General features: G+C 55.1%; 1 long non-coding RNA gene across 1 annotated transcript; it reads right to left on the bottom strand.

Annotated features, from left to right (window-relative positions):
• Positions 1-17,589: 17,589 nt before the first annotated feature.
• Positions 17,590-20,657, bottom strand: LOC138847446 (uncharacterized). Its single transcript, XR_011385284.1, has 3 exons — positions 19,776-20,657; positions 18,074-18,831; positions 17,590-17,986 (listed from the first exon to the last, which is right to left on the bottom strand). It is a non-coding gene; the product is annotated as an uncharacterized lncRNA (long non-coding RNA).
• Positions 20,658-26,279: the final 5,622 nt, after the last annotated feature.

Here is a 26,279-nt window from a genome sequence, read left to right as displayed (position 1 = left end):
TAACCATCTTGTTCCATTGGAGGCAGGGAGTGATTCTGCTCAGTCACTGACACTACCTGCAGCTGTGTTCACATTTTTTTAAGATTTTATCTGAGAGGTAGAGTTATAAAGGTCTTCCTTCCATTGGTTCACTCCCCCAAATGGATGCAATGGCCGGAGCTATGTCAATCCGAAACCAGGAGCCAGGTGCTTCCTCCTGGTCTCCCATGTGGGTGTAGGGGCCCAAGGATTTGGGCCATCCTCCACTGCCTTCCCAGGCCACAGCAGAGAGCTGGACTGGAAGAGGAGCAGCCGGGACTAGAACCGGTGCCCGTATGGGATGCCGGTGCTGCAGGCATAGGATTAACCTAGTGCGCCATGGTGCCGGCCCCTGTGTTCACATTCTATAGAGCATGTGGCTCTGGAAGGCTAGACTACTCATCACCTAGTTCCTCCCAGTTCCTGGTCCGCTGGAAACCTATGCTATAGTTCAATAAGTTTAAGCTTTCTGGAGAACAAGGAAAACCCAGCATCAACCCCATTTCCAAAGGCAAGTAAATGATGATTGGAAGTCCGGGGTCTTGATTAACCAGAGCAAGGTAGGAATCCCCCATCCCAGTGTCACTGTCTTCCAGGAGAGGCACAAGGACATCCCACAGTTTCATTTGAAAGGATAAGTATGAAATTGACATCAACAAGGCAAATGCCATCCTGTTCTTTACACACATGCAGCTCTGGGCGCTCAGAGATAGGAACAGCAGACAGAACAATCCAAGAATATCTTCTGAGTTCTCAGTGATGCTGTTTTTACTGAAAGTCACTGAATTTGTCTCAAAGTTCCTTTAGTGAATTCCCATTCTTGCCTTGTAAACTTACAAATGGTTAGAAAGTAGCCCAGGCTTCATTCACCCAACAAACAGCCAAGCAACTTTCTTAGGGTAAGTACCAAGGTAGGTGCTGGGCTATGGAGAGATGGCAACCATTCCTCCTCCTGTTTGGGTCTTCCTCTTGAAGGTGGCCACACCTCACTGCCTGTGCCCTTCCTCCGGTCCTGTTTCTTCCATTGCTACCCAAGCTCTGTTTTTTTTTTCCCCCAACACACTGAGCGGGGAAGGTCAGGGGCATCGGAACCTTCTGCAGCCAGGTGCCCTGGTTTCTGGAGTGCACCCCTCGCTCATCAGGTGAGTCACTTCCTGCAGGGAGCCAGGGTTCTCCATCTCCGAGGGGAAGTCACACTCCCTGCTCCCTCTGTTGCAGGAGGGAGTGATGAAGCCGGAAACCATGGTTGGCAGATGCTGTGATCCCACTGTGAGGAGTTACCTGGAATGGCCCAATTCAGGGGGAGAGAGTGGAATAGGGGTGGCCAGGGGGAGCAGGGAGCTCTGGGAAAAAGTTCTAGGCACAAAGTTTCAGGGTTGCAAGATGCAAATGCTTGGAGAATCGTGGGTGCACTGGAGTGCACGCTTACATTCTAGAACAAAGCAAGCACTGCTGGGGAGAGAGGAAGACCACCTCCCTCGTGACTGTTTGGCTTTGCTGCCACCCACGGAGGACTCTAGTACGCTGAGCCCTCCATCCTAACAGCTGTCGCATCACTGTGCCCGCCCCAGCTCATCCATCACTCAGTCCATGCTCCCATCCATCTTCCAGGGCAGCCCGGGCACCACACTCGTCCATCAGCCACGCCGACACCACCAACCTCTCAACCACCACCCCCCAGCCCGCTGGGTCATCTGAGCCACCTGCTGCTCTGCCCGCCTCCCCCTGCTCACCCCGTGGTCTTCACGTCCACCCTTCCTACTCGCCCTCCGACTGCCAGAGGCAGCAGCAGGGAGAACCAAAGCGGGTGCCGCCATGGCAGAGACGAGATCACCCAGCCTGGGGCTGAGGGTCTCCCTGCCTCTGCTGCTGGGCACTCCTGTGCCTAGGGTCACTGGGGGCCTGATTTAGGAGGCCCTGATAGGCCTGGGTTCCTGCATTTCTGACCAGCACCCAGCTGATGCTGCTCATCCAGGGCACAGTCGGAGGAGCCACAGCTTAGTTCCCCTCTGAAAGTTGGCCCTGACAAGGATACGGGAACTCAGACACTGGGAATCTAGTCGAGAACTTCTGGGGTCCCTGGAACGACACTAGAGCCCAACATGAAGCTTTTCAGCTACCAAAGTCATTACCTACCTATCTTGGAGAAAGGTGGGCATTTTAGTATAATGTATGGACTCCTCTTTGTACAAAAGTAATAAGGCAGAAGAGGATGTCGCACCCTGTACCAGAGTGCCTGGCTCAGAGCTCTACTCCCAGCTGCATCCAGCTTGCTGTTAACGCACTCCCTGGGAGGCAGCAGGTGCAGCTCCTGGATCGGGTCGTAGCTCCCAACTTCAGCCAGGGCATATCTGCAGGCTTTGGTATTTCCCTTGAGGTTCCGAGATGCTGTAGAAACACTTGCATGTGCGTGGAGATAAGCATGCATGCTCACTGTGCAGAATGAGCAATAATGGGAAAGTCGGGGATCATCGGGGTGTTCCTCAAGGAAGACGCGGCGAAGTGGGTAACCACTGAACAGTGTTTCACGGATGAGTAGGCTGCCTGTGTCCACTGGCGGCATACCTGCCCCATTCTGAAGTGTGGGACCTAAAAATTACCAGTTCCTGTAAAACAACAGATAATCCTCTTCATCAAAAATGTGATACCTCCCAGCTATCTAAATATTAAATTTGGAAGACAAAAATGTACTAAAATAAGACCAGGAAGGGACTTGAACTACAGTGATCATTTCTAGAGAGTCAAGAGACACCTGCTCTGTTTGCCTGTTTTTTAATCACAAAAATGAGTTTCCTGGAAATCCATTGTATAATGAAAATGGTCTTGCTGGCTTCTTTCAAACCATTTTAAGATTTATTTATCTGAAAGAGTTGCACAGAGGAGAGGTCTTCCATCTGCTGGTTCACTCCCCAGTTGGCCACAATGGCCAGAGCTGCATCGATCCAAAGCCAGGAACTTCTTCCGGGTCTCCCACACAGGTGCAGGGGCCCAAGGACTTGGGCCATCTTCCACTGCTTTCCCAGGCCACAGCAGAGAGCTGGATCGGAAGAGGAGCAGCCAGGACTAGAACCGGTGCCCATATGGGATGCCGGCACTGCAGGCCAGAGCGTTAACCCACTGCATCACAGCTCCGGCCCTCAAACTGTTTTCATCTCCGGCCCCGAGATCCAGTGTCTGACTTCTCCCTGCTCACCAGTGTGACTGAGTCATTCAGGGCCTATCTGGGCACTTGCTCCAGGCAGGGCCATGAGCAGGACGCTTGTCCCCATCCTTGTGACAGCCGCAGCGAGGGGAGCAGCTGTCCCCATGGAGAGAGGAAGGCTGAGGCTTCCAAGGCTGGAGGCCACAGGGACGGTGCGGGTGGAGTCGGGGCCTGACCCCACGTTTTCTGCCGGAGCAACCGCTGCAGACACAAGCACTCCAGGTGCTGCTGTGCTGAGCTCCCTCTGCTCGTGGCCAGTGCTGCTCTATTTTACAGACGAGGAAACGGGGCGCAGGGAAGCTGTGCACGTGACCCGGCTGCTCAGCAGTGGTGTGACGGAGAAGCGGGTGTTCTGGGCGGGACCCTTCCACATGGAATGGTGACAGCAAGGAGTGCAGATGCCACAGCTCCTGGCCCACCCCACCCCATAAAGGCCCCTGCGGGAAGCTGCCTCAACTTCTCTGCAGCATGGGTGGGCATCTGAGGGCATCTTCTGGACTTTCCCCATCTCCCTTCCAAAACACACACACACACGGTCATAGAGATGGAGGGGCTGTCAGAGCTGCTGGTGTCTGCCCGGCGTGTGCTCCTCCCTTCTCTTGTACCAAGTACCCCCTCCCCAACCCTGGGACCACCATGTTCACTGTGCCTCGTGCCAGACCCCCACATTGCTTCCCCTTCTGTCCGCCCCTGTCCTAGCCCCAGGGCCAGACACTCCCCTTACAGCTCTTCAGTTTCTTCCTCCAAAATGCCACTGTTTGAGACTACGAGCTAGTGCCACGGCTCACTAGGCTAATCCTCCACCTTGTGGCGCTGGCATACCGGGTTCTAGTCCCGGTCGGGGCGCCAGATTCTGTCCCGGTTGCCCCTCTTCCAGGCCAGCTCTCTGCTGTGGCCAGGGAGTGCAGTGGAGGATGGCCCAAGTGCTTGGGCCCTGCACCCCATGGGAGACCAGGATAAGTACCTGGCTCCTGCCATCGGATCAGCGCGGTGCGCCAGCCGCGGCGGCCATTGGAGGGTAAACCAACGGCAAAGGAAGACCTTTCTCTCGGTCTCTCTCACTGTCCACTCTGCCTGTCAAAAAAAAGACTACGATCTTACTATCTTTAAAACATGGAAGGCTCTTCTCTTCCAATAGTTTACTCTCAAGGCTTCTATGCAACAAAAATAGAAGTAAAGCTCTCCATCCTCATCCACCAAGCTCTCTGGCCTTTGATAACCCCACCCCCTCTTTCCTCCTCCTCCTCTTCTCTCTCCCCACTCAGGCTGTATGGAAACAGGCACCCCACTGGGCTGTTGGGAGGATCCTATGTTGCCAGAGCTCTCTTGGAGAGTGATCTGGTAAAATACACTCAACTCCAAGATTGCAGAGCCTTTATTTAGCTCACTTGCACGGCTCCATCCCAGCAGAACAAGTGCAGGCGTGGTAGGAACCCAGAGAGCACGGACACACACGGTCTGTACCTTGTCACACAACTGGCAACACCGAGACCCAAGACACAACCTGCATGTCCGCTGTAGGGGAATGGCTAAGCCATGGTGACGCATCTGTAGTGTGGAATGTTCTGCAATATTTGAACGCGCGTGAGCAGACCCGTGAATTTCAACTGGAACAGACGTCCAGGGTGAATGTATGGAAAATGCACATTGCAGAGAAATAGTGTGTGAGCCTGTGTTTGCAAAAGGAGGAAACCTTATGGTGTGAGTCTGGAGGAGGATGCGTCAGTAGCTCCAGGTGACAGTGTGTGACAACACTCTATGGCTGGTTTCTCCTCCCAGACGCACATCCCACTCCAAGTGGCAAACTTGGTATGAAAACTCAATGCTTCGGAGCAGGGGTCTGGGGAGGGGCGGCGATGGCTGCAGCCCCCTTCCCCCTCCCCCCCCCACCCCCGCTCTGTTCTCCAGGCAGGCGGGCATTGCTGATGGCAGGGCCGAGCCCCTCCACGCCTCCCTGCCGGAGGCCCCCCTGGGGCCAGTCCTCCTGGGTTGTCTCACAGCTGACACAGGCCCTGCCGCCCAGCCCACCAGTGCTCAGCTGCCCCGGCCCTGACCCCTGCTCTCGGAGAGGTTGAAAGGCCACCGAGAGATAACCCAGCCCTGTGCCCCGGCCCTGCAGGAGACCAAAGTGGACAAATCCCGTGGGCTGGTTCTGTCAAGGGGTCTCTGGGAGCCTCCACGATAACCATCACTGGGAACCAAGCATCGCTCTGTGCCAGGCACCACCCTCGACCCTGGAAATGTGGGACCGGGCTCCAGCCTCCTGGACTCTGGGGTAAGTCATCAGTCACCTCTAGGCCTTGGTTTGCATCTGTGAAATGGGTATGACAATGGTACCTTCCTTTCAGGGTGGTAGAGAGGATGAGGATGGCACATGTGTGCATGTGTGTAGTTGTATCTGTCCACGTGTGTGTGCATGCATGTAGTACCTTCTCTTACCTGACATCTATGAGAGGAGGATTCAAAGATGGCAGAAAAGGATGGAATTAAAGATACAAAGTTATTTGGGTGGAAACATTGCTGAAATCTAGTTTTTTCATAATACACACTTTGCATATGTTATGGAAGCTTTTGCCCTGGAATAATACCTTTTAAAGACTTGCCTGTTGTTGAGAGACAGAGGAGACAGACCCTCATTCTGCTGCTTCACTCCCCAGATGGCCACAATGGCTGAGGCTGAGGCTGGGCCAGGCCAAGCCAGGAGCTGCTTTCCAGTCTCCCGTGTGGGTGCAGGGGCCCAAGCACTTGGGCCATCTTCACTACTTTCCCAGGCATATCTACATGGAGCTGTAATGGAGGTGGAACAGACAGGACTCCAACTGGAGTCCACGTAGGATACTGGTGTTGCAGGTGGAGGCGTTACCTGCTAGCCACAGCACGAACCCCAACCCTGACCCCAACCCCCTCCTCCTAATTCCATTTTTCTATAAGCTTGGGGTCCTCTCATTACATTCTTACATGTGTGTGCCCATATGTATTTCCTATTTGCACACATATAATCCACAACTCCTGTTCCTCTAATTCACATTCAGACTGAGCTAACACTTACTACGCACTTGCCGTTGTTGGGGACTTGGCTTTAGCAGAGGAAACCAGCGCCCGGGCAGTGAACTCGGACTGGACCTGGCTTCAAATCCCAGCCCCACAATCACGCCCCTGTCCCGGGAGACGTCCACAGTGACGGGGAGGCTGGGGAAGGGGCCCCTGGTGCCAATCCCTGTGCAGTTGGTAGCGGGTGGGAAGTGTCCCTGAAAGCTGGGAGCCAGTTGGATGCAGGGGCAGAGGCCCTGGGTGACAGCCGCGTCATGTTGCTGCACCACCACAAGGGGCGCTGTTTCTACCGCATTCTAGGTCACGCACGGGAACAGCGGGGCAGCCTCTGCGGGGCCCTTGGTGATGCCCCTGGGGAGGGTGCTGAGGCTGGCAGGTGGGAGGGGCTGCCATTCCAGGCGTAAAGAAAAACCACTGTTCCTTCTGCCTTGTCAGTGGCTTAGCTTAATTTGTCCTCTGCCCTTTCCTGCAAAATGGGAACGTGGGTACACTGTGACCTTACGGTAATAAAAGTACAAACTTGGTGATTTAAAAGTTGGAGTTCAGGACCAGCGTTCTAGGGCGAAGCTGCCTACCATGGCAGAATTCTATACGAGCGCAGCTTCACGTCCCAGCTGCTGCTCTTCTGATCCAGCTCTCTGCTTACAGCCTGGGAAAGCAGCAGGTGGCTTAAGTCCTTGGGCCCCTGCACCTGCATGGGAGACCTGGAAGAAGCTCCTGGCTTCGAATTGGCCCAGCTCTGGCGGTTACAGCCATTTGGGGAATGAATTAGTGGATAGAAGACCAATTCTGTCTCCCCCTCCCCCTTAAAAGAAAAAGTTGGGATTCAGGGCCGGCGTTGTGGCTCACTGGGTTAAGCTGCCTGTGATGCTGGTATTCCGTACGAACACTGGTTCAACCCTAACTGCTCCATTTTTATCCAGTTCCCTGCTAACGCACCTGGGAAAGCAGCAGATGGCTGAAGTGCTTGGGCCCCTGTACCCATGTGGGAGCCCTGGATTGGCCACTTGGGGAGTGACCAGCAGATGGACAATCTCACTCTAACTCTGCCTTCCCAATAAAATAAATTGGATCAGCTGAGACAATCAGTATGGTATGTTTTCTGTGCAATCTCATTGAATCTTCCCCATGATCCCATGAGCTGGGTGCCGGCTCAAGCCCCGTTTTTCAGGAAGGGAGAGAGCAGGAGTAGAATTGATAACACTGGGAGAGCTGTCGTGTCTGGAGTGCCTATGCAGGCACGGTGCTAAGTACTTTTCTGGCATGGTCGCTGTGCAGATTAGATAGTGGGGTAAATGCCAGCTCTGCCCCATTCTCAGACAGGAAAGTGGAGGAGCAGAGGTTGAACCACTCCTCAAAGGTCCCAGGGAAAGCCGGTAACAGAGTTGGATGTAAACCAGTTTCTCAGGCTCAAAGCTCTCTCCAGCAGCCGGCAGTTGGTTCTGCCGGAAGAGTGTGGAGGACCCCTTGTGGCAAAATTTCGTCTCACTTGCAATCAATTCAAACAGAAGGGAGAGTGCCCTGCAAAAGGGGAGGGGGGAGGTAGACGGGAACAATGGATTCTTCCCCCTGGGGAACCTTCCAAGCAACTTACTTCATCTCAGCATTGGAAAGACGATAAGAAATAAACGTGATTGTTGCAACCATAAAGATGGGCTGGCCGGGTTCATTAACACGGTACAATATGAGAAGCTGTTCCAGCTCATCAGAGAAGGGGGGTGGGGGGACCAGAGACTCGCACCAAAGTCAGCGGAAGGAAGCAGCCTTGTGAGATCAGGCTGGCGTTAGAGAAAGGACCTGGGTTCATGTTCCAGGTCACAAATCCAGGTCCTGGGGCTGGCGCCTGCAATGCTGGCATCCCATTTGGGTGCTGGTTCGAGTCCCGGCTGCTCCACTTCTGATCCAGCTCTCTGCTATGGCCTGGGAAGGCAGTAGAAGGCCCAAGCACTTGGGCCACTGCACCTGCATGGGAGACCCGCAAAAAGCTCCTGGCTTTGATCAGTGCAGCTCTGGCAGTTGCAGCCAACTGGGGAGTGAACCAGCCAATGGAAGACCTCTCTGACTTTCAAATCTTTTTATTTTTTTAAATAAAAGGCAGTTGCTGATACTCGTATCTCTGATTTATTTTGTCCGAGTGCGACAACCCCGTATGCTTTATGTGTTGTCCTCTAAGGTGCAAGGCTCTTCCACCACACTCTCGTGGAAGAATATCCCCACCTTTGGGGGCCTGGTTCTCCACCTCCGAGACTCCGTAGTCTTCCAACTTCAGACGCACTGCTCGTGGATACCCCAGGATGTGGGGCTGCTCAGAGCTCTTCTGGGGCTCAGGGAGGAGTTGTTGATGCTCCTTTCAATCCCTTCCTCCTGGGGGAGCTGGTTCTACCCATCTGACAGGTGAGCGCATCCCTGACCACAGAGGCGCCTGGTTCCCTGGAGCACATTCGTGAACTGTGGTTAAAGCCCCTAGAGGCAGGTGCTTGGTAGCCTCTGTTGCATAAGAGCAGCAGGGGGCTGAGCACAACCCTCCAGGGCATTGTGGTTGGATAATTGGGTGTCCTTCAAAGACCTCATAGGTCAGTTTGATCCCCAGAGTCTCATGTTTATGGGTCAAGGATGGAATTTGAACAATGATGGCAAATGAAGGTGGGGCCTTGGTAGGAGTCTGGGTTGTCAGGGTGGAGCCCCTGTGATGACCACACAGATGTAGGAAAAGCACCTGCTCCCTGCCTCTGCTCACCGTGGAATCCTCTCTTGACCTGTTCTGTCGCCCACTGCCCTCATCAGATGCCAGACGGATGGGGCTTCCCAATCTCAGACTGCGAACCTCCAAAACCACATCCATCCTTCTGAAGTAGCTGCTCTGTGGTATTGCTGTAGTTAAAGGAGGGGGCGCTGTGGTGCAGTGGGTTAATGCCTTGGCCTGCAGCGCCAGCATCCCATACAGGTGCCGGTTCGAGACCTGGCTGCTGCTCTTCCAATCCAGCTCCGTGCTGTGGCCTGGGAAAGCAGTGGAAGATGGCCCAAGTCCTTGGGCCCCTGCACCCGGGTGGGAGACCCAGAAGAAGCTCCTGGCTCCTGCCTTTGGATCAGTGCAGCTCCGGCCATTGCAACCAATTGGGGAGTGAACCAGCCGATGGAAGACCCCTCTCTCTGTCTCTGCCTCTCCTCTCCTCAGTGTAACTCTGACCTTCAAATAAATCTTTGAAAAAACACACAGGAGTTGCTTCCATTTTCTGATGGGCCAGTGGCTGCCAACACAACAAGGATTCCAGTTTTACTGGCACAACAAGCCTCAATGTTGCTCTCTGTTAAATGGAGCAGTAACCTGCTACTTAAGCCCCACCTACCACAAGGTGGAAGGGACTGGCAGTAACATCGCTGTGTGTCCCTAAGCCAGGGGCCAGTCCTTCCTCCAAGCCTGCCCTTGGGGCCAGCGGGATGTGCTCCTTGAGGAATGTGACCATGTGAACTGTGGCGGAGTGCCCACACACGTTTTCAAATGTCCCCGCTTGGGCATGCACCACCCCGAGGCCTGACACTCGGTCAGTGCTCTGCAGGTGTTTAAGGAAACCTGGGAGGGTCGGCATTTGGAGCAATGGTTAAGACACCGCTTGGGCTACGCCTGCATCTCGTGTTAGTCTGCATTTGAATCCCAGGTCCACTCCCTGCTCGCACACACCACGGGAGGCAGCAGGTAATGGCTCAACTGCTTGGATCCTTGCCACCCAGGTGGGAGACCTGGAGGAGTTCCTAGCTCCTGGGCCTCTAGGGAGTGAGCCAGCAGGTTGAAAGTCTGTGTGTGTGTGTCTGCCTCTCAAAGTATGTAATTATTAAGGAGATACAAGTCTTTAAAAGAAATCCAGCCCTCCTCTTCACTCCTCCACCCCCATCCTGACCACGGACCAGGCTGGGCCTCCAGCCAGCACGTCTAGTGACCAGGGCACCCTACTCTCTCATGGGGACCACTCCGTTTGAGTCTTGCTGGCTGCCAGTCTGCCATCTTTCAATCAATGCTCGGTACAGGTTGCGCATCAGGGTTAGGAGTCTGCTCCCAACCCTGGCTTACAAATGGTTTCTGGGTATTACTTTCCCCCTCATTTTTCCTCGGAAGAAACAGGCTCAGAGACAGATGGTGATGGACTCGAGGTCACACAGCTGCTCAGTGGTAGAGCAGATTTGACGGCAGTTCTGTCAGGTCCGTCTGGATTCAAAGCCCACCACCTGCTGCCCCATGAGGCCATTGCTCTACCTCCTAACTCAGGACCGCACCTCAAATCCAACAGGAAGTAGGTAGAATGGGGAGCATTCCCTTAGGTCTTGGGGAGTGGAGACTGGCGTCATTTGAGAAGTTCGGGGAGTCCTGGTCCTGCTCCTTCTCTCCAGTCTCTCGCACCAACAGTTCTCCCTGCCAGCTAGTCCCAGAGGTGTTAAGGCCTGGATGCATGAAGGCTGGTGTGTGGACCACGGTGCCCAGTCCCCCGAATCCAAACCCACAGGTTAATGAGCTCCCAGGAGATTCTGCTGCCCTAGCCTGGGCGCCCTAAGAAATACAGATGTGGGGCCACCTTGTGGCACAGCAGTGGGAAACCTGCCCTTGCAACACCACATCCCATACCAGAGTGCTGGTCCGAGTCCCAGGGGCTCCATTTCTGTTCCAGCTCCCTGCTGATGTGTCTGGGAAGGCAAAGGATGATGGCCCTAGTCCTTGGGCCCCAGCACCCATGCGACAGATTGGGATGGAGTCCCTGGCTCCTGGCTTCAGCCCGGCTCAGCCCTGGCTGTTGCTGCCATTTGGGGAGTGAACCAGTGGATAGAAGATGGATCTCTTTCAAATACCCTTTTTAAAAAATTGAGGTGTAATCCTTTCCATACAAAAGCTACTTACATACATATATATATATATATACATAGATACATGTACGATTATATACATATACGATGTATCAGGTAGGAAAGTCATTAGAGATGACTGAAGCTCGTGTGGGAGGCTGTGTTCAGGCTCTATGCAAATCCCTCGCTGATCTACATAAGGAACCTAAAGATCCGCGTGCTTGGGTATCCTCAGGCTTCCCCGAGCCCAACCCCCTCTGACGCTCAGATGACTCCCTGGGACCAGTTCTCACCGCCCCAGAGCTGAGCTTGCATCACACACACAGGGCACACAGGCACCGCGTGTGGGGCTCCACACGATCCACATCGCAGCTCGCTCATGCAAAAGCCGCAGAGTCGTCAGCAAAGCTGCAACTCCAACTCACGCTTTCTGGAATCTGTCCTTGTGGCCTTGTTCTGATGCCCCCAGGGACCACTGGCCCCGCAGCTCTTCTTCCCTGTCTGGTTCCCAGCTCCCCTCCCCCGGGGAGAGGAAGAAATGGAGCCATTTTAGCCCACACTTAGCCAGAGCAGCACGTTCCACGCAAATGGTCTCTCTCGCGCTCTCTGTCCCCCCCTCACTCCCTGTCTCTATCTCCCCATTCCAACACACACAAACATACACACACACACACACACACACACACATCCAACCCTTAGCTTCGTTGCTTCCACTGTTAGATGGAGCTCCTAGCACTCACGGGTGTGTTACAAGGAGTAAAGGAATCGCTGCACTGAAAGCACTTAGGCCAAGTTCATGGCAGTAAGCCGCTGCCCATCGTTCATCGTCACTATTATTGTCATCCCTAAGCAAACAATAATGATGCTAGTGGCCTGGCCAGAGCCAAATTGAGCCCAAATCTTGTGATTCAAGGCTGTTCTCAGGGCCAGTGCTGTGGTGTAGCAGTTAAAGCCACCACCTGCAACACCGGCATCCCATATGGGTGCTGGTTTGTGTCCCAGTTGCTGCTCTTCCAATCCAACTCCCTGCTAAAGCAGTGGAAGATTGTCCAAATGCTTAGGGCCCTCTACCCACGTGGGAGACCCGGATGAAGCTCCTGGCTTTGGCTTGGCCCAGCCCTTGCCATTGTGGCCATCTGGGGAGTGAACCAGTAGATGAAAGATCTCCCTCTCTCCTTCTCTCCCGCCCTCCCTCCTTTCTAACTCTGCCTTTCAAATAAGCCTTAAAAGTCTGTTCTCACTGGAGTCTGTTCATCCTTTGCGACTGTTTCCACTAGAGGTGGCTGCCTGTGGGTGACTTTTGGGAAGGGGGCTGTAAAGAGCTCCCAAAACCCCATGGGGGCCAGCACCACAGCTCAATAGGCTAATCTTCCACCTTGCAGCGCCGACACCCCGGGTTCTAGTCCCGGTCGGGGCGCCGGATTCTGTCCCGGTTGCCCCTCTTCCAGGCCAGCTCTCTGCTGTAGCCCGGGAATGCAGTGGAGGATGGCCCAAGTGCTTGGGCCCTGCACCCCATGGGAGACCAGGAGAAGCACCTGGCTCCTGCCTTCGGATCAGTGTGGTGTGCCGGCCGTGGCGGCCATTGGAGGATGAACCAACGGAAAAGGAAGACCTTTCTCTCTCTGTCTCTCTCACTGTCCACCCTGCCTGTCAAAAAAAAAAAAAAATTAAAACCTCATGGGGAGGTGCCCCTCCAAGCCATCAAGTCCAAGTCCTATCTTAGCAGCTGGAGGCTTCAGCTTCCCCAAGTCCAGAGCCCCTTACCTGCCTGGGCAGCCCCAACCCAGGAACGTGCACTCCTGGCTGCGTGAGACGGGAGGCGAGGAGATTTTCCCTGGGAGAAAACCCCAGTGGTCACAGCAAAGGCAGGGGGACAGTGAGGCCGTTCTCATGGGAGACTCTACCTACTCCCTGCTCTGTTCGCCTAGGGCTCAGGAGGTGCTGGGCAGCAGGGGAGATAGGGGCCCCCACAATTCAGTCCTCAGAGTCTGCCTGGAACGTGAAGTCTTCAAGTCTACTGGCTAGGGGTTTGCTACCCAAGCACTGGGACTCCACCAGAGACATGGATGCCTAAGGCTGGATGTACCCAGTGGCGAAATTCGCTGAGCACAGAGAAGGGACTGCTCCCTGGGATGTGGGAGAGCTGAGAACCCCAGTGGCCACCCCTCCCTTGAGAAGTGGGATCAACTTCTTGTCCCCTGTAGCCTGACATGGCCTTGGGGACTCATTTCTGCTGTGATATGTCCTGAGCCCCTGCATTCTCTCACGTATCCTCGTGATAAGCGAACGAGGGAAGTGACACCACTGTACCAGGCAGGACGATGCTGGGACTCTCTGTGGGCCATCTGAGAATCATCATGCACCTGCTGCTCCCTCGGCCTGCACGGCCCCTTCAGATCTGTTTCCCCAATTATTTTGAGCTTGATCTCCAAGGTTTGCCTCTGATATCACCACCTCCATGAAGCCTCCCAGATTTCTTTTCCAAGCATCCGGAAATTGCCTCTGTATCTAAGCCCTTGTGTTCTTTTGTGTCAATTTCTTTATGCTCAGAGTCCTGGAGTGCCCATAATGTCACACATGCAATGTGATGTCCTGGTCCAGCCCTGAGTGGAGTATGCCCGCAGGCATGAAGTCTAACCCAGCTTGGAGCCTAGTCCTCGTGCATTAATTCACTCAGCTGCTACTCTGCACAAAGGATGGAGCCCCCTGTTTCTCTTGGTCACAGGTGAATAAGTATTCCCACTGGAAGGTATTTGGGAAAAGGGTTTTTCCCCCTCTGTCATTGAGGGGGATCTGTTCACCTGCCTGCTGCCGATACCTTGACCCAGGCGGGGCTGCTGCTGGGGGCCAGCAGGCATTGTACCCTTAGAAGATTTCAGCACTCATGGCTGACGGCCACGTGTCCCGGATGCATACGACAGGTACACGACACCAAGGTGAGTCCCAACGGCACACCGGAACCTGACTAGAAGCAAGAACAATTTCCTGTAGAAAGTCAAGGTCCAAGGGGTGCCCTTCCCAGGGATTCCCAGGATCTCCGCTCAAGCAAACGACTTTCCCTGGATCCCTTGTCTCTCACCCGCTTCCAGGGGTCTTCCGCCCGGGATGCCTCCCAGCCCGGGGCCTTGGAGTCTCGGCTGTGTCAGCTGGGGTCTGCATCTTGCCTCGGCCACAGCAGTTGATATAGCAGGGGACAGCTTCCCAGGCTGCCTCCTTGCTGCCCACTTCTGTAACTTCCTTTCTGGGTGGGAGGCGGCCTCCCCTGCTCCTGTCCCACCTCAGGCCAGGATGGTGTCATCCCAGGCCCCGGGGTCAGAGCTCCTGGGGCCAAGCTCAGTGCGAGCCATCAGCCTGGGCACCCCTTGTCTTGCCCTACTAAATATGCCTCCTGTGCTCACAGAGCCTTTGCAAATTCCATCCAAAAGGGAGTGAGAGCAATACACCCCCCGCCCCAGCCCTGGGGTAGGGGGCAGAGACCTGGAGCTCACTGAGCGACTTGTCTGGGAAAACAGGATCTTCCCTAAAGCTGAGACAGAGCTTCTTAAAGCCCCAGGCAGGAAGAGGAAAAATAAGTCTTCGCCAGCTTGCCAGGCATGGGCAGCCCCAGCCCTGATACGTTTTCTCTGGCCGTAAGATTGTTTTATGGGCTGTTTCTGGAAACGAAGTAGAATAAGGTTTTTGAAAAACCATCATCCGATGCTTCCAAGAAAACTCGGAGCTCTGTCCAGAGCGGGAGGTGGCGTTGCCCATCCTGGGCAGGAGCCGCCTGGGAGCCCGGGAGCGTCTGGCCAGTTCTGGCCGGGCCCGGCCGAGCACAGGGCAGAGGAGGTCACGCTCGCGGAACCGCCAGTGGACCACCCTGGGCAGGGGTGGCCTGCGTGGCTCACAGTGGCTCATTCTCTCTGCGACAGCTGGGCTCCGGGCTCGGGGGAAAGGAGGGAGGCCCTGGGGCAGGACCGGGGCATGAGCCTTTTCCAAGAAGGGCATTTGTGTCTCTCAGGCCCTTGGAGCACAAAGCCAGCGTGGGCTCTGGAAGCACTAGAGCCACTGCGGGGCGGGGGGGTGAGGATCGGAAACACGAGGCCTTGGATCTAAGAGGATCTGTGTCTCTTTACAGGGAGGGAGAAGTTGCGTGGTACAGACGGGAGGGCAGGAAAGGCTAGGAGCTGCCGTCCCCCTGCCTCCAGGCAGCAAGAACATAGCCGATGCAGGAGGGTGGGCTCCTCCACCCATGGCCATGTAACCGGGCGCCAAGCTGAGCGCTGGGTGCAGGGGCTGAGATGCTGCTTGGGATGCTGCGTCCAGCGTCAGAGGGCCTGGGTCTCAGTCCAGCTTCAGGCTGATGTTCAGCCCTGGAGACAAGCAGGTGATGGCTCCAGTCCCACCCATGTGGGAGACCTGGGTTCAGCCTGGCCCAGCCGTGGGTACTGGGAGTGAACCAGTGCACAGAAGATTCATCTCTCTCTCCCTCCCCCCTCTCTCTCCCTTCCCCCTCTCTCTCCCTTCCCCCTCTCTCCCTCCCTCCTCTCTCCCTGCCTCCTCTCTCCCTGCCTCCTCTCTCCCTGCCTCCTCTCTCTTCCCCTCCCCTCTCTCTCCCCACCTCCCTCCCTCCCCACCTCTCTGTCTCCCTGCCTTTTGAATAAAAGGAAAACAAATCTTTTAATTAAAATAAAGCTAAGCACTTGGCCAAAGTCTCTACATCTTCAGAACTGGAGTCATCAAGGCACCATCTTCCTACACCATTAGGAGGAAAATCAGATTCTATCTGGGAGACACTTCAGCGGCCTGTTTATCACCACTTAGGTAGTAGAAGTAGGCTCGGGGGAGGCTGTGGGTAAACCGCAGGTGTTAGGATCCCTGTGTGCCAGCTGGCTTCAGCCGCCATCTGTGAACAGGGTGACCAGCAGTCCCGGTTTGCCTGGGACTCCCAGGATCTCAGTGCTGAATGTAGCCTGGGAAACCCCTGTACACTGGAAAAAGTGACTCAGCAAATCACCTAACCATGCATCCACCCACCCCTGGCCCTCCCCTGATTATTCAAAGACACTGGCCACACCCCTTTTAACCTGGCAGGCACTGAGTCGTGTGCACCTGACCCCTCAGTGTCACTGATGCAGGTGACAGCCCCAGTGCTGCTATCGGCACCACAGTCAGCAGCCTTCCGGGCTGGAGTTCATTTCCTGGTTCCTAAATGGTGTCTCCCACATCCTCGCCTGCTGAAGGGGCCCAGCTGGCTCTCCAGGGTCTCTGATGCCACCCGTGAGGGCTTTGTCCTCACCATCTCAACACCTGCGAGAGGTCCCACTGCCCAAGGCCATCGCCTCGGGGGCTAGGGTTTCCTCCTGCGAATCCTGGGGCGCGCACACGTTCAGACCACGGTGAGACACTGCACCTGCTCCTGCCAGCCTGACACCCCATCGGCATTAAACACCTGGATCTTGGCCGACTTGAGGGAGAAGGAAATTCCTCAGCCTGACCCAAGCACCCGCCAGGCCCGCACAGCAAGAAGCACTTGCTTCCCACTAAGGCCAGGGGCCGGGGAGCGAGGGCCACGCTTGCCACTTTGATTCAACATTGTGCCACGGGATCTGGCCACAGAATTCGGCAAGAGAAGGAAACCAAAGGCCAGCAGGCTTGGAAGGAAGGAATGGAACTGCGTCTGCAGGTGACCTGATCTCCCCGGGGCACGTGGAGGGGAAGAGCTGCCCTGGGGTGATTGGCCGATTCCCCAGGTGTCGATCCTCTGGCTGTGTATGCTCCCCACCTCCTGCAGCGGTGCTGCAAGCCCAGAATGATCGTGGCTGCAAACAGAGCCCTCCCCACTCACTGACGCTCCCCACGCGGGTTCTGGCACAGAGTAGACAGTTAATAAATACATCAAGTGTGGGAACCATTCCTTGTGCAGTTTCCCTTGCTCTTATGTTAAAACCTAAAGTCTTTGCTGCAGCCCCCATGTGCCTGCATGATCAGGACCCTGGCCACCTCTCCATCACCTTGGGTACCACTTCTCTCCTGTTCACAGCCATCAGCCATGCTGTCCTCCCTTAATTCTCCCAGGGAGCCATGTCGTTCCCACCACTGGGCCTTTGCACTACTGTTCCCTCCTCCTAGTCTTAGTCGTCTCTGGGGCCTGGGTATAATGCGGTGGTTCTCACTGGACAGAGCTGAAGATGTCTTAGGATGACACAACTAGAAAAATACAACCAGCATCTTGTTGGAAAAAGACAGAGCCCTGCTTGCCATCCTGCAATGCCTAGGACAGCCTTCCACCACGAAGAACTTTCCAGCCTGAAATGTGAGCTGTGCCGAGAGGGAGACGCCCTGTATGAACGCCCCTCCTGGTCACCTGGTCCATAACGGGGGTGGGGGGGGGTGTCACATCTCCAGCTCGCTCCTGATCCTCCACTCCCTTGCTTAGCACAGCTAACAGCACGATTTGGACGAGGGCTGCAGTAGACAGCCCGGGAGATCTGAGGAGAGATCTGGGATGCTCGGAAGACACTACACCTCTCGCCTTGTGCCAGGTCTGCCGAAGCAGAAGTTGACACAGGGTCTTAGGTGAGGGATTTATTACGGAAATGTAGCAAGAGAAGCCAACAACAGATGGGGGAGGTGGGGGGTGGGGGAGAAGCCATTCCAGTCATCACGAGAACTCAGCAAAGCCTCAGCTTTCGCCTGGTCCTGCAGGGGGCGGTCTGCAGGGTGAATTATAACCCAGAGCTTGTCCTGACTCGCTGACTGCAAAGCAGCAGGGCCTCGGTGTTCCCGCACCGGTCAGTGGGGTCAGTGGCTGGTGAAGGTCCCCCTGGCGTGTGTACTGTCCAATGGTGCCATCAGCTCTCAGCAGCAGCTCAGGCGCAGGTGCAGCCAGAAGCCCAGGCTTGCCTGCACAGAAGCAGTAAAAGAAAGAATCTGGGTGGAGCATCCGCAGTGCAAATCTGCCAGAAGTCTGGGCAATCGGTTAACACGCACGGCCCCGTGTGACTCTCCCTGGATGCAAAACACTGGCCCTGTTCCTCTGCCCAGGAGCCAGCACGTAGGGCCGAGTGGGGCCGAGGCCCTGCCGGGTAGATCCGGAAGCTGCGCGGTGACCCGGGCAGGCGCTTGTTCTGTGGCCGCCGTATCAGCAGTTTCGGCCACGCCTGCCCCTCATGTCGTAAAAGGCTACAGGCATCGGCCCGGCTGTGATTTATGTCACTGTGGAGGGTGCTCATAAAAAGAACACCTGTATATCAAATCCACTTGACTTAATCAGGCCCGGGACATTTCTTCAGTCTCCCACGGAACTCCTCCGGCCCTTTGAGGAGTTAACCACCTCCAGAGCGGCTCTGACGCCACCTACCAGCCTGGGGATATCGGAGAGCTTCTGGAATCTGTTTCCACAGCTCTGTGTGGAAATGAGCTCCGTGGAGAAGATCTGCTGCTTCGCTTGATTGGGCAGGTGGGCCACGACCCCTGACAACCCCGCACGGGATGTCGGTTCACTTGCTGGAGCTGTTTGAACGAAATACCAGGGGCCAAGTAGCTCATGCAACAGGCAAGCTTGCAGGACCCTACAAGATGGAAGGCTGAGGGCAAGGTTGGCAGTTGCCTCTCCCCTCACCTCTGGTGATCTCCGGTGTCTCTTGGCTTCCAGAAAGTCCATCCCGAACTCTGCCTGCGTCCCGACCCGGGGTCATCCCTGTGTGTCCTAATTGCATCTTGTGGGTCGCACCCGGATCCGGTGTGTGCTGTACAGTAAGAGATCTTAATGAGTCACGTCTGCAGTGACCTTGTGCCCAAATGAGGTCGCGTGTGGAGGCGCTGGGGCTTAGGACTCCAACCTGAGGATATTTAGGAAAACAGGAAAAAAATCCAGCCCACGACAAGGGATCTTAAAGTTGGGCCGGCTGGCGTCTCCTGTTGTCAGGGGTGGTGTTGAGCAAAGGAGAAAGAAGGGTCAGGAGCTGGAGGGGGAGGACAGAGGGAGGCTGCAGGTGACCAGCTGACCATGGTGACAAAGGACCAAGCCCATGGGCCATGGACTGTCTCCTAGCCTCTGGGGCCTGGGACTCCTTTATGTTGCACGGTCTGTGAGCCCCAGCATGCTCCTTGCTCCTGCCAGGAATGTGGCAGCTTAGTGCAGGTGACACCCAGACAACCCCAAGGCCCCCTGTGACACCTCTGCTCTGGGCCTGGGGGGTCCCTCAGCAAAGCAAGCCCCACCACCACCAATCACATTGTCATCTTGACAATGGGGGTGGGCCCCATGTGTGGAGGCTTGCCTCCTTTACACCCAGGGCAGACCATGGAGATGCACATCACATGACCTCGTGAGCTTGCAGAATGCATACCGGCTGCCTGAGGCCATGGCCAAGTCCCTCCTGCCCTGGGCCTTTTGCCTGCTTCCCAGCATCACTCCTCCAGTTGGCCACTTGCATGCAAACTCTTGTCTCGGGTTCGGCTTTCACACCCAGGCTGACCCCTTGCTCACGCTGGATCTCTGGGCCAAGGGGGAATGGACCTCGCCCTGGCGCCCTTGGCTTGGGTTGTCCATGTACACTGGCAGAGCTCTCAGGGAGAGAACTGAGAAAGGGGGAGGTGTGAAGAGAGCCAGGCCAGCAGCAGCAGGGGCCACAGCTCCAGGGTAAGCCCCTGGCCACCAAGGGCTTGAGGCTTTGAAGCCCCCACCCACCTTGAGAAAGTGACACCCCTGGGGCCTCGGCGCTCTCATCTGTGGAATGGGTACGACAATAAGTGCTGTTGCAAGGTTTCCATCAGATCAGTGCCTGCAAGGTTGGTGCCTATGTCGCCTGGCTCCTGGTGGGCGTGGGGTTTCCGTGGAGTGGGGGAGCGCCTGGAAGCGGCACAGTGGAGTTTCCAGGAAGTCAGGAATCCTCTCTCTGCTGGTTCTGTGCATGGCTCGTGATGCCGCAAGGTGCCGATGGATGCCAGCTTCTCTGTGGATGTTGTACTTGAATGAGAAGTTTCAAGCCAAACATGAGATGAAAGGAGCTGGTGCTACTATAGATGAGCCAGTAGGAGGAAGAGGAGGCATTCTTGGCTCACACACATGTCCCAGTGACTGCCGTGGGCCCAGTAACTGGCTGGGCTCCTGAACAGGCACCCACCCTGTGATGCGGGGGCGGGGGGACTCCCAGGGAGGCAAATACTGGGCTGGTTCCTCCTTGCACAACCTCAGTTTCGCCATCTGTCGAATGGAAAGAAATGAGCCCTGCCTGATCTCATCAAGTCCTGCCATCCGTCTCCATTTGCAGATGGGGCAACGCAAGCCAAGAGTGGTTTGTTGCAAATTAGGGAGACACTAAAGCTTCCGGGAAGGCCAGGCTGTCCCATGCTCTCCCTGCCCGGCTCTGGGAATACAAATTAGCAAAGGCCACATAGAGACAACTTCTCGCTCAGGGACCCAGGCTTGTTCTACGCCCTTTGTGTTTCGTAGCTCATGTCTTCCTGTCCGTCTGTGTATTACTCCCATTTTACAGAAAGAAAATTGAGGCAAGGAGCATCCAGGTTGCAGAGCCAGAGCCCGTGCTCCCAGCCATGCCCCTTCCCACCAGGTCCCTGCAGCTCTCCGGGTTGCTGCAGCCCCCCAACCCCCTTCCTCCTTATCCCCACCTCCTGCCCTGTCCTGCCCTTCCCCCACCCTGGCAGGGAGGCAGCCTGGGTCCTTGCCAAGTCTCTGCTGTCACAGTGTTCCCATCTTTGATCACCAGTCAGCCCAGATGTTGGGCTGATCAAAGGCAGCTGTTGCCCGGACCCTCCCCAGAGCACACGATTATGGATGCTTGTAGGGGAGAGGCGGGAGGGTAGGGGGAGGGCCACATGATGGAGGTGCTGATGCTGGACTGAGCTAGCCTGGGCACTCTCCCACTGCGGCACCCAGGAGCGGGGACTCTGCTGTGGCGCTGCTGGGGAGACGTCCAGGGGCCAAGCCTCCACAGGCGTCAAAAAGCAAAACCCCGGGAAAGAGGCGGAGGTTGCTGGCAGCCCTGCTGGGAGGGAGCCTGCACCAGCGCCGCCTCTCAGCACCGCCTCCATCCACGCCTCCACCTCCCGCGGGCCTTCAAGACCTGGGTTTTCTGTTTGCAGAGAACCGAAGAGAAAACGGGGCACGAAACCTGCACGCGACAACCTGTGAGGCTCTCTTTCCCTGAAATACGGTTGGAGGAGCAGATTTCAACACGCCAGCAGGGCACACCCCAGAAGCCGGGCAGCAGCCGGGAGAAGATGTGTTCTTTCCCTTTGTGTCTTTCTTTCCTCGATCCGGTCACTCGGCGGGTGCTGTTCGCAAACCCCAGCTGCTAGGCTGCAGCCACTGCTCACGGCGTTCTAGGAGCAGGCGTCTCTCTGTCTTCCGGTTACTATGTGCTTTCGCAAGAAATAAAGTGTGAGATGGTGTATACGCTTGGATGCCAGTTGTCTAAAACAACACAAACAGAAAAATAAGTAGCTAGATATGCAGGTAGATGACAGATACATGATATAATTATATAAGGATTGGGGCCAGCGCCGTGGCTCACTTGGTTAACCAAGTGCCGGCAGCCCATATGGGTGCCGGGTTCTAGTCCTGGTTGCCCCTCTTCCAGGCCAGCTCTCTGCTGTGGCCCGGGAGTGCAGTGCAGGATGGCCCAGGTCCTTGGGCCCTGCACCCGCACGGGAGACCAGGAGGAAGCACCTGGCTCCTGGCTTCGGATCAGCGCAGTGCCGTCCGTAGTGGCCATTTGGGGGGTGAACCAACAGAAGGAAGACCTTTCTCTCTGTCTCTTTCTCTCACTGTCTAATTCTATCTGTCAAATTAAAAAAAAAAAAGGAATTACATAAGGATTAAGAAAGGAAAGTGAGCTGGAACACATGAGCACTGCCAGTGGACTGGAAGCTCACAACTCCATCTGCCCTCGCTTCTTCCAGCTTCATTTCCCATGGGCAAAACTGAAATTTATGTTGAAGGGCTCATGTCCCCGCCCTTAGAAGCCCCAGGGCCACAAACTAGACCTGAGCTTGAACTTTTCTGAGTGCGTGATCTGTGGCAAACACTGTGCAGACATTATTTGTTAAGGTTTGTTTGTTTGAAAGGCAGAGAGTGAGTTTCCTTCCACTCCCCATCTGTCACAAGAGCCAAGGCTGGACCACGCTGAAGTCAGGCGCCAGAAATTGCACGGGGCCTCCCACCTGGGAGGCAGGGGCCCGAGTACTTAGGGCTATCTTCTGCTTCCCGTGGTGCATCATCAAGGAGCTGAATTGGAAGTAGAGCAACTGGGGCTTGAACGAGTGTTCATATGAGACGCTGGCATCCCAGGCGGCAGATTCTCCTGCTGCACCACTTGTTGGCCCCTGCACACGTTATTTCTAAGCTGCACTACAACTACTACAGTGAGTGGTGGCAGCCTGCTTTTTCTAGGTGCAGAGATTAAGACCCAGAGGCACCAGAGACAGGAATACCGGAGCTGGCTCTGACCAGCCTCTGAGAGCTGATTGTTAAATGTCCAGGAATTTTGTGGGTCACTTATTGAACTTGGCCATTATTAAAATTTGTAGTAAAACAAAAATAAAAAGGAAACACCGCTCATCAATTCCTGTCTATCTTGCTATGTTTTATTTGCTTCTGGCTGGTGGAAATATAAGTAAAGTGGGTGCTTCGGTGTCTCTCCTTGTGCTCAGCGGCATCCTGTTCACAGCGCTCGGCTGCGGCAGGTGTGTTTACACCAAGGAAATTGACAAATGCTACAGAGCAGCATCCCGCCCCACAAAGCTGTTGTTAAACATTTACTGGCACACACCAAGAAGACTGTATTTTCTTGTTTTTCTTGATGCACCTGCAGGACTTCTTGTGAGCAGGGAATCCACTCGATCCCACTGGATCCTGGTCTGTGGATGCTATAAGCTTTTTTAAAAACTTCGTGGGGCCAGTGCTGTGGCGCAGCAGGTTAACCCCCTGGCCTGAAATGCCAGCATCTGATATGGGTGCCAGTTCTAGTCCCAGCTGCTCCACTTCCGATCCAGCTCTCTGCTATGGCCTGGGAAAGCAGGAGAAGATGGCCCAAGTCCTTGGGCCCCTGCACACGTGTGGGAGACCTAGAAGAAGCTCCTGGCTCCTGGCTTCAAATCAGTACATCTCTGGCCATTGCGGCCATCTGGGGAGTGAGTCATTGGATGGAAGGCCTCTCTCTCTCTCTGCCTCTCCTCTCTCTGTGTAACTCTGACTTTCAAATAAATAAATATATCTTAAAAAAAAAAACTTTGTTAATGGAAGAATGAATATATTTAAGGCCTCCATAGACATCATATCTGATTACCACAACCCAATTAATTACAACATACAGGCTTTTATTAATTTCATTTTTTTAAAGATTTATTTGAAAGACAGAGTTACACAGAGAGAGAGACAGAAAGAGAGGTCTTCCATCCACTGGGTCACTCCCTAATTTGCCACAGCAGCTGGAGCTGCCAGTTGATCCAAAGCCAGGAGCCAGGAGCTTCTTCCAGGTCTCCCATGTGGGTGCAGGGGCCCAAGGACTTGGGCCATCCTCTACTGCTTTCCCAGGCCATAGCAGAGAGCTGGATCAGAAGAGGAGCAGCCAGGACTCAAACTGGCATCCATATGGGATGCTAGTTCTTCAGGCCAGGGCTTTAACCCACTGCGCCACAGCTCCAGCCCAAATTAATTTCATTTTATTTGAAAGACTGAGAGACAGAGATCTATCTACTGGTTCACTTTCCCAAATGTTTGCAATAGCCAGGCCTGGGCCAGGCTGAAGCCAAGAGGCAGGAATTCAATGCGGGGTCTCCAATGTAATGGGGACCAAAGTCCTTGAGCCATCACCTGCTGCCTCCCAAGGGGTGCATTAGCAGGAAGTTGGAACTGGCAGCAGAGCCAGGACTCTGATAGGAGATGTGCCCACCACCTGCCCCACACCCAGGCTCTAAGAGGAAGTCCCAGGCCTGACATTGGCCCTGAAGATGGGAGGGGTCTTGGCTTCACTGGACACACGGCTGAGAACTACACCACAAGACGAGGATCATAGCTACCCTTATGAATGCCGGGGTGTGTGCAGAGCACTTTACAGAGAATTACTGTGGGGCCGGCGCTGTGGCACAGTGGGTTAACGCCCTGGCCTGAAGCTCCGGCATCCTGTATGGGCATCGGTTCGAGACCCGGCTGCTCCACTTACAATCCAGCTCTCTGCTATAGCCTAGGAAAGCTGTGGAAGATGTCCCAGGTCCTTGGGCCCCTGCACCTGTGTGAGAGACCCAGAAGAAGCTCCTGGCTTCAGATCAGTGCAGCTCCGGCCATTGCAGCCAATTGGGGAGTGAACCAGCGGATGGAAGACCTCTCTCTCTTTCTCTCTCTCTCTTTCTCTCTGCCTCTCCTCTCTCTCTGTAACTCTGACTTTCAAATAAGTAAATAAAAATAAAGAGAATTACTGCATACAGATGTTTGGGCACTCAGATGTGGTTAGGAAAGCCCATTTGCTTTATTTTTCTGTTTTCCCTGGTCAAGGCCCAGGCATTACAGGAACGATTAAGTCTGGTAACAGAAGGGCATAGAGAAGCATAATTCATAGATGCCCTAAGTGTCCTCTCACTAAAGGTAGCATCAGTTTTGTTTCCCATAGTAGGCGGGCCAGGCACTTGGCCTGGTCAGTAAGGTGGTGCCTGTGTTGAATACTGGAGCACCTGGCTCTGGCTTCCTGCCAGTGCAGACCTGGGAGGCGGAGAGATGGCTCCAGCGATTGGGTTCCACGTGGGAGGCCTGTGTCAAGTTCCCAGCTCCCAGCCTCAGCCTGGCCCATCCCCAGCTGCTGGGGGTGTTTGAAGAATGGGCCAGCGGAAGGGAACACTTGTTGCTCTCTCTTCCCTCCCTCCATTTCTCTCTCTCTCTCTCTCTCTCTCATCCTCCTCTCATCCTCTCATTCTCTCTGCCTTTCAAATAATTTTTTTTTCAAGCAAAGTCACTGGTACAGTAAAGAGCTTGCAACTCCAAAACAACATCCTTGTGCAAGCAGTTGACTTCTCACAGCCCCGGGAGCCACATGTGATCCAGAGGGGTGGCACCCCTCCTGCCGCCTCACTCCCGCCTCACCACTCGCCGGCACAGAGGCCCGTGTCCCTGTCTGCCTGCCCCACTGCAGAGTGTGAACAGCCCAAGGCCCAGGAGCTGCTTCCCATTGGCTTGATCGACCACCATGTGCTGAGTGCTAAACAGAATCCAGCTTCATGGGGGGCTCGCTCTGCACTCTTAGCACCGTCTGCCTTGCAGGTTGGCTTTAAGGGTTACTGCCTAGTAAGTGCTTGGCAGGGTTAACACGTTTATTTGATGGATGGTGGTTGTGAGTTGCTCGTGTGCGTGTGTGTTGGTTTTGTGGGAGGCTGAAGGGAGTCAGTTCTCCCCAGGGAAGGAGCAATGCGGGTCGCTGATGGCCCTGCCTCAACACTCCCAGAGCTGGAGCCTCCCCACCCCTCCACTCCAGCCCCCTGCATGCAAGAGACCCAGGAAGAGGCTACCGGATCGCTGGGGCTCCGCAGCCAGTTGGTGCTCATGCACTGTGTCCGCCCGATGTTTCTCTTAGCTGCATGGTAACACCCGTTTGTTTGGAACTCACAGCAAATACATCTTGGGGAGGACTTTGATCCCTGGCAGCTGTGTACGTGTCAGTGAGGCACAGTCACAGGGACAGAGAGCGCCAGGAAAGAAGGCGGCTGGGTTTCTCTCTCTCGTGCCCCCACCCTAGCATGCTGGCCTTGGAGACAGACCCAGGAGCAAAAGCTGAAGCTCCAGGGTTAGAGTCCTGGGTTCAAATCCTGCCTCTGGGGGCCGGTGCCGTGACATAGTGAGTAATCCACCACCTACAGGGCCGGCATCTGCTATGGGCGCCAGTTCAAGTCTCAGCTGCTCCACTTCTGATCCAGCTCTCTGCTATGGCCTGGGAAAGCAGTGGAAGATGGCCCAAGTCCTTGGGCCCCTGTACCTACATGGGAGACCCAGAAGAAGTTCCTGGCTCTTGGCTTCGGATTGTCCCAGCTCCAACTATTGCAGCCATTTGAGGAATGACCCAGTGGATGGAAGACCTCTCTCCCTCTCTCCCTCTCTCCCTCTCTCCCTCTCTCCCTCTCTCCCTCTCTCCCTCTCTCCTCCCTCTCTTCTCCCTCTCTCCCTCTCTGTCTCCCTCTCTGTCTGTTT

The sequence above is a fragment of the Oryctolagus cuniculus genome, chromosome 21 (genome assembly GCF_964237555.1).
Source record: "Oryctolagus cuniculus chromosome 21, mOryCun1.1, whole genome shotgun sequence".
Taxonomy (NCBI): Eukaryota; Metazoa; Chordata; class Mammalia; order Lagomorpha; family Leporidae; genus Oryctolagus; species Oryctolagus cuniculus.
Note: the sequence above shows the minus strand (reverse complement) of the source record. Positions and strands in the feature narration are given on the sequence as shown.